This window comes from Colobus angolensis, unplaced genomic scaffold, assembly GCF_000951035.1.
Source record: "Colobus angolensis palliatus isolate OR3802 unplaced genomic scaffold, Cang.pa_1.0 Scaffold11, whole genome shotgun sequence".
NCBI classification, from domain to species: domain Eukaryota; kingdom Metazoa; phylum Chordata; class Mammalia; order Primates; family Cercopithecidae; genus Colobus; species Colobus angolensis.
Window position 1 is genome coordinate 3,367,166 of NW_012112030.1, and position 7,975 is coordinate 3,375,140.

General features: G+C 44.2%; 1 pseudogene; it reads left to right on the forward strand.

Moving 5' to 3' along the window:
• Positions 1 to 1,529, forward strand: part of LOC105521270 — a 9,379-nt pseudogene extending 7,850 nt beyond the window's left edge.
• The last annotated feature ends 6,446 nt before the right edge of the window (positions 1,530 to 7,975 follow it).

A 7,975-nucleotide genomic window follows, 5' to 3' on the forward strand; every position in this document is an offset into this window, starting at 1 on the left:
ACGTAACTCCACTTTTCAGGTTAGGAGAATTCCTAACTTACACTGGTTCTCATTAAAATAAAAACTGTCTCTTCTTTTTCCTTTTTTTCTTTCTGCCAGCAGCCTCCAGTTTCTTTTGTTTTTAACCTTTATTTTTTATCAAAAATGGTTATTGCTCTTTTTTCTTCTTTTTTTTTTAAGACAGTCTTTCTCTGTTGCCCAGGCAGGAATGCAGCTGTGCAATCTTGGCTCACTGCACCCTCCACCTCCCAGGTGCAAGTGATCCTTCCCTCTCTGTGCCTAAGTAACTGGGACCACAGGCACACACCATTATTCTGGGCTAATTTTTTTGTTTTTTGAGACAGAGTCTGGCTTTGTTGCCCAGACTGGAGTGTAGTGGCGCGATCTCGGCTCACTGCAAGCTCAGCCTCCCGCGTTCAGGCCATTATCTTACCTTAGCCTCCTGAGTAGCTGGGACTACAGGCACCCGCCACCACGCCCAGCTAATTTTTTTTTTTTTTTTGTATAGTTAGTAGAGACAGAGTTTCACCGTGTTAGCCAGGATGATCTCGATCTTCTGACCTCGTGATCCGCTCGCGTAGGCCTCCCAAAGTGCTGGGATTACAGGCGTGAGCCACCAAGTATGCCGGACTAATTTTTTAAATTTTTGTAGAGACTGGGTTTCACCATTTTGGTGAGGCTGGCCCGAACTCCTGGGCTTAAGCAACTCGCCCACCTTGGCTTCCCCAAGTGTTGGGATTACAGGTGTGAGACATGGCGCCTCGCCAGGAATAAAAGTTAGTAATATTCTTTGATTCAAGGAACATCTGTATTACTAATATTTTATAATTTCTGTCACTTTTTCCTGCAGGTGAAGACCTGGTTCCAGAACTAGAGAATGAAATCTAAGAGGTGGCAGAAAAACAACTGGCCAAAGAATAGCAACGGTGTGACTCAGGTAACAGGAAACTTGATTCTGTTCTTTCCTTTCAGTGATCTTTCAATCTTGTCCATCCCTGAAACACACAACTCCAGTCACAGACAGTTTTGGTTGTCCTTGTACCCTTTCTGTTAATCCCTCCTTCTCTTTCAGAAGGCCTCAGCACCTACCTACCCCAGCCTCTACTCTTCCTGCCACCAGGGATGCCTGGTAAAACCCTACTGGGAACCTTCCAATGGGGAGCAACCAGATCTGGAACAATTCATGCTGGAGCAACCAGACCTGGAACAATTTATGCTGGAGCAACCAGACCCAGAACATCCAGTCCTGGAGCAACCACTCCTGGAACGCTCAGACCTGGTGCACCCAGTCCTGGAACAATCAGGCCTGAAACAGTCCCTTCCTATCTATGTATAACTGTGGAGAGGAATCTCTGCAGTTCTGCTTGCAGTTCCAGCCAAATTCTCCTGCCAGTGACTTGGAGGCTGCTTTGGAAGCTGCTGGGGAAGGCCTTAATGTAATACAGTAGACGACTAGGTATTGTAGTACTCCACAAACCGTGGATTTATTCCTAAACTACTCCACGAACATGCAACCTGAAGTTGTGTGAAGATGAGTGAAATTGATATTACTCAATTTCAATCTGGGCACTGGCTGAACCTTCCTCTCCCCTCCTTCCCTCTCTGATAGAAGTTTTCTTGTTTGGAAACCGCATGTTCCGGGTTCCATTATGCCTATCCAGTCAATTTGATGAAGGGTGGAGTATGGTTGGAGCCTAATCAGAGAGGTTTCTTTGTTTTTTCCTATTGAATCTTCCTGGAGAAAATGCATTTTAATAACCTTGGCTGCTAAAGACAACTTGATACTAGCTATCTCTGGCTCTAGATAACTAGATCTAATACTAGTTTGGGTACCTTTGGGGTTTAGAATCTTACCTCAAGAATAAGGTAAAGAAAAAAGAATAAGAAATAAAAGTACAAATTGGTGTGATGAAAATATATTCCTATTGTTTGGAATTGGGAGGCTTTGCTTATTTTTTAAAAAACTCTACTGAGACGGGGCGTGGTGGCTCATGTCTGTAATCCCAGCTCTTTGGGAGGCCAAGGGAGGCAGATCACCTCCGGTTAGGAGTTTGAGACCAGTCTGGCCAACATGGTGAAACCCTGTCTCTACTAAAATACAAAGATTAGCTGGGCGTGGTGGCAGGTGCCTGTAATCCCAGCTACTCAGGAGGCTGAGCCCAGACGGTGCCACAGCAATCCAGCCTGGATGACAGAGCCAGACTCCATGTCAAAATAAAATAAAATAAAATAAAAACCTTATTGAGACGAAGGGTGAAGGGTTAAGCTGTAACATACTTCATTGATTTCCTCATCCCTTTTTGGCTCTGTTTTACTATAGCCCCTATTTTGTTGATTATGCTAATATTTGTGGAAAGAGGTCTTGTGTTTGCTGCATTATGACATCAGTACTACTTTGGCTGGTTTAAGTGCTAATGAATAAAACAACCATTTTTCCTTTAGTTGACTTTGGCCTGAATTCTCCTAGTGTTTCAATCAGTAAAAATACAGCTTAAACAAAAATCTTTGTTAAGTTTTTGGTTGGGGTGAGGGAGTAAATTAGCTGAGAAGACGGCTATCTTAGAAGTAAATAGAAAAAGCTGAACGTGGAGGCCCATGGTAGTCCCAGCTACTTGGGAGGCAGGAATATCGCTTGAGTCCTGGAGGGCTCACTCCAGCCTGGGCAGCAGTGAGTCCCCTGCCTCAAAAAATGGATAGAATTGAGTAAGTGGCTGGGCAAGGTGGCTCATGCCTATAATCCCAGAACTTTGGGAGGCTGAGCTGGGTGGATCACATGAGGTCAGGAGTTTGAGACCAGCCTGGCCAACATGGCGAAACACCGTCTCTACTAAAAATACAACAATTTGTTGCAGGAGGTTGCAGTGAGCTGAGATCGCAACAGATTGAGATTCCTGACTTCAAGTGATCTGCCTGCCATGGCCTCCCAAAGTGCGGGGATTACAGGTGTGAGCCACTACGCTCCGCCTTTTTTGTTTTTTAAGATGGTGTGTCACTAACATTTTAATAAAATTATTGATTCTTACAAAGGACAATAATAATGAAGCTCCAATAAATTTGAGGAAATATTAAATGGTAATTCAGAGCCTAGAAATTTTGGAAAAAAATATCTGGCTTCTCTTTGCTTCAGATTAAGTTCAGCTACAAAACATGGGAGTAGTTTATATTTCTATTATCCTGATGAGAAATCTGATGTGGCAGATACCACCCTCCACCTGCTGAAAGGATAATCTTTTTTTTTTTTTTTTTTGAGATGGAGTTTCACTCTGTTGCCAGGCTGGAGTGCAGTGGCGCAATCTCGGCTCACTGCAAGCTCCGCCTCCCGGGTTCACACCATTCTCCTGCCTCAGCCTCCTGAGTAGCTAGGACTACAGGTGCCCACCACCACGCCCAGCTAATTTTTTGTATTTTTGGTACAGACGAGGTTTCACCATGATCTCGATCTCCTGACCTCGTAATCCACCTGCCTCCGCCTCCCAAAATGCTGGGATTACAGACATGAGCCACCGCTCCTGGCCAAAAGGATAATCTTGAGTAGATAATGGAGCCAGTTTTACTGACCTAATGAGCACAGGAATTGTTCAGGGACCTGGTGGGAGTTAACACATGTGTGATGGCTGTGTGGGCAGCACTGATGGAATCTACAGGGCCTTCCCCGGTTTGGGGGATATTAAGTATGACTATAGGGTTACTGAGGGGCTGAGGAAAGATACCTGGCTTGAGGTCTGGGATCTGAGAGAGGGAAGATTTTGAGTTGCACATAGGCTTGAAGCATCTCTTATGATGAAAGCATCAAGCTGGGGGCTGAAGAAAGGAAGTAAGAGATGAGAGAAAAAAGGGAGATTGGTGTCTGGTTTTCACTGTTTAATTTGCTTTTGGAAATTAATCACTAATGGAAATAACGACTTGTTTCCTATGTCCAATAGGTCAATATTCAAGTTGAGGGGAAGACATAGGGCAGAAGGTGGTAAAACCCACAGTCACCAAGAAACCAAAGAAAGGCTGTGTGCAGCAGTTGACACCTGCAATCCCAGCAATTAGGGAGACTGAGGTGGGTGGATCACTTGAGGTCAGGAGTTCAAGACCAGCCTGGCCAAATATGGCAAAACCCCATTTCTGCTAAAAATACAAAAATTAGCCGGATGTGGTAGCTCACACCTGTAATCTCAGCTACTTAGGAGGCAGAGGCAGGAGAATCACTTAAACTCTGGAGGTGGAAATGGCAGTTAGCTGAAATGGCACCACCGCACTCCAGCCTGGTGGAGAGTGAGACTCCTTAAAAAAAGAAAAAAGAAACCAAAGAAAATCTTGATTTTCTTTCTTTCTTTCTTTCTTTTTTCTGAGACGGACTATCGCTCTGTCACCCAGTCTGGAGTGCAGTGGCACGATCTTGGCTCACTGCAACCTCCACCTCCTGGGTTCCAGCGATACTCCTGCCTCAGCCTCCCGAGTAGCTGAGATTACAGGCGCGTGCCACCAGGCCTGGCTAATTTTTGTATTTTTAGTGGAGACAGGGTTTCACCATGTTGGCCAGGATGGACTCCATCTCTTGACCTAGTGATCTGCCCACCTCAGCCTCCCAAGGTGCTGCAATTACAGGCATGAGCCACCTCGCTCTGCCCTGATTTTCTTTTTTTTGAAGAATTATGGCTTTTGGTTGCAAGTCCAAAATAAATTTGCTCTTAAAAGTGAATTTAAGCAATAGAAAAATATATAATGAAGTTGATCTAGTAATTACACCTATTCAGATATAAACGTGAAATAATTCAGCATATATTCTTACAGATTTTTAGTCAAGGATATTTTAGTATATATAGTGTAGATGTTAATGGGTGGTTTTGTAAATTATAACACTATTATATTTTCTGGGGGTTTTTTTGAGATGGAGTTTCACGCTTGTTGCCCAGTGTAATGGCACAGTCTTGGCTCACTCCAACCTCCGCCTCCCAGGTTCAAGCGATATTCCTGACTCAGCCTCTGGAAAGCTGGGATTACAGGCATGCACCACTATGCCCAGATAACACTGTAGTTTTAGTAGACACGGAGTTTCTCTGGATAATACTGTGTTTTTAGTAGACACAGAGTTTCTCCATGTTGGTCAGGCTGGTCTCAAACTCCCGACCTCAGGTGATCTGCCTGCCTTGGCCTCCCAAAGTGTTAGGATTACAGGTGTGAGCCACTGCACCCGGCCTTCTTCTTCTTCTTTTTTTTTTTGAGACGATGTTTTCCTGTGTCGCCCAGATGACTGGAGTATACTGTGCGATCTCATCTCACTGTAACCTTCGCATCCCCGGTTCAAGCCAATTCTCCTGCCTGAGCCTCCCGAGTAGCTGGGATTATAGGTGCCCACCACTACGCCCGGCTAATTTTTGTAAGTTCAGAGGACATATAAACACTGCTACCCTTTCTACTCTACATGCACCTTACCCTAAATAGATTAACGTATCCCATCTTTTTTGACTGTGTTTTGTGCCATGTATTTAATCGATTTAATACGCTTCTAGCATCTCAATTTGATCGGTGAGCTTTTCTGTTTCTTAATAGCTTGCTTGTTAGCATCATCGGAGGTAGTGCTACCATTCATTACATTGAAGTAATTTTCCAGGTGCTTAACCTTATAAAATTCTCAAGGACATTGTATTCGAGGACCACAGAGTTTATACCAACTATCCAGAAGCCAGGAATACTTAAGGAGAGACTCACGATCAGCAGTTTCTTTTCAATCAAGTTTCACTTCAACCTCACATCCAGGAATTCCTACATTCAAATTCCCTACATTTTCGGTGTCCTTAGTCAAACGAACTTCCTGTGCCATAAGCTTTTGTCTGTCCCAGTGACTTCTTTCTTTAACAAATACCCTTCATCTCCCCTGGAGTCAAAGCCCATGGGGGCCCCAGGAGGCATGCGACATTTACCAAGGGTCCTCCCCCATTTTCCTGCCTCTGTCTGGCAGTTGTTTGCCTTTACTTTCAGGTTTGTAGTCACCGCCTGTTTTTTTCCTGTAGAAACACCAGGTTTTCTGAATGGTAGGATTATTTAGAGTAGAATTAACCTTGTCCTTCACCCTGAGAAATGGGTGCTTGAAATTCACTAATCAAAGCCTGCATTCCTACCACTTCTGAGCTTTGAATTTATATTATGAAATTCAGAAAACCCAGGCAAATTCAATCCATGCTTCTCTCCTTCAGGTACAAACTGAAATGGAAATGGAATCTGAAAAATCAAGAAAATGAATTTTAAAAACTAAAATATGGTAAAGTTACTACAATATAATGTTGGAAGTAACACACACCTCCTTTTGGGAAAACAACAAAGAAAGCAAAATTTTCTAGGGGGAAGGAAGAGATGTAAAAAGGAGAGCCTGACACGTGAACTTATAATTTCCTTTTTACTTAATCTCCCATTATTATATTTGTTTATATTTTTGGTGATCTTGTGACCCAAAAAGGATAAGTTGAAAAGCCTTAAATTAGGTTGGCATATCTCTAAGTTCTTATTGGTAACTTTCCAAGCCTCTTCTTGAGGTGTCTTAGGTATAGTGAATTTTGCTTTAATGTTTATTTGCTGATCTTTCACCTTCTTAGGCATTAAGTTTTTGGACCATAAAGACAACATAGAGCTTATGTTTTTTATCTTTTAATCACTTGGCTAACCGTAGTTAGTGATTAGTTCTCATTTAGCCATGAAGTGTGCAGGAACATAAAGAATGGCATCTTTTAATTTTTAAAAACATTGGCCGGGCGTGGTGGCTCACGCCTGTAATCTCAGCACTTTGGGAGGCCAAGGCGGGTGGATCATAAGGTCAGGAGTTCAAGACCAGTCTGGCCAAGATGGTGAAACCCAGTCTCTACTAAAAATACAAAAGATTAGCAGGACATGGTGGTGGGCGCCTGTAATCCCAGCTACTTTGGAGGCTGAGGCAGAAGAATTGCTTGAACCCAGGAGGCGCAGGTTGCAGTGAGCCCGGATTGTACCACTGTACTCCAGCCTGGGCAACAGAGGGAGACTCTATCTAAATATATATATATCTGCCAGGCATGGTGGCTCATGCCAGTAATCTCAGCACTTTGGGAGGCTGATGAGGGCAGATCACCTGAGGTCAGGAGTTCACAACCAACCTGACCCAACATGGAGAAACCTGGGGACAGGGGACGGAGAGTAACACCAGGGACAGGGGGACAGAGGGTAACGCCGGGGATGGGGATGGAGGGTAACACCAGGGACAGGGGATGGAGGGATAGAGGGTAACACCACTTCTCCAGGTGCCTTTGGGGGATGCTGCCGCCTCTCGAACCCCAGAGTGAAGTCAACAGGATTCTGTCCCCAGGAGCCCCAGAGCCTGGCAGCTGGGATTGGCGCAGTATGAACTACCGTTCACTGGCTCTGCACCCTGGGACAGGCTCCCTGGTGTTTCTGCCCTGGTTTCCTATCTGGACAGTGGGGCCCTGAGTGTCCCCGTCACAGCTGCGCCCAGAGCCCTGAATTCCAGTGTGTCATAGGCACTGTTAGCGTTTCTTTTGTCGTCGCGGACGAAGTGGCTCTTTCTTTCTGTGTTCACAGCCCTCCTGCTCACTTTACCTTCTGGGAACACTTTTTAACATAGCTTCGTATGTGGGGAGGACTCGAGTGATTAATTGAATGTTTCATCAGGTGCGGTTCTTCTGTTTCCCAGTTTTGACACAACATTTGGTGAAATTTCCAGGGACTCCTGTGGTCAGCCTCACGGTTTCACTCTGTCACTTTCTAATGCAGTATTCTTTGGGAGTCTTTTAAATTAAGCGTCGTCATTTAAAAATAAGTTTTATACCCAAAGGATTATAAATTATTCTACTACAAAGACACATGCACACGTATGTTTATTGCGGCACTATTCACAATAGCAAAGACTTGGAATCAACTCAAATGTCCATCTGTGACAGACTGGATTAAGAAAATGTGGCCCATATACCCCATGGAATACTATGCAGCCATAAAAAAG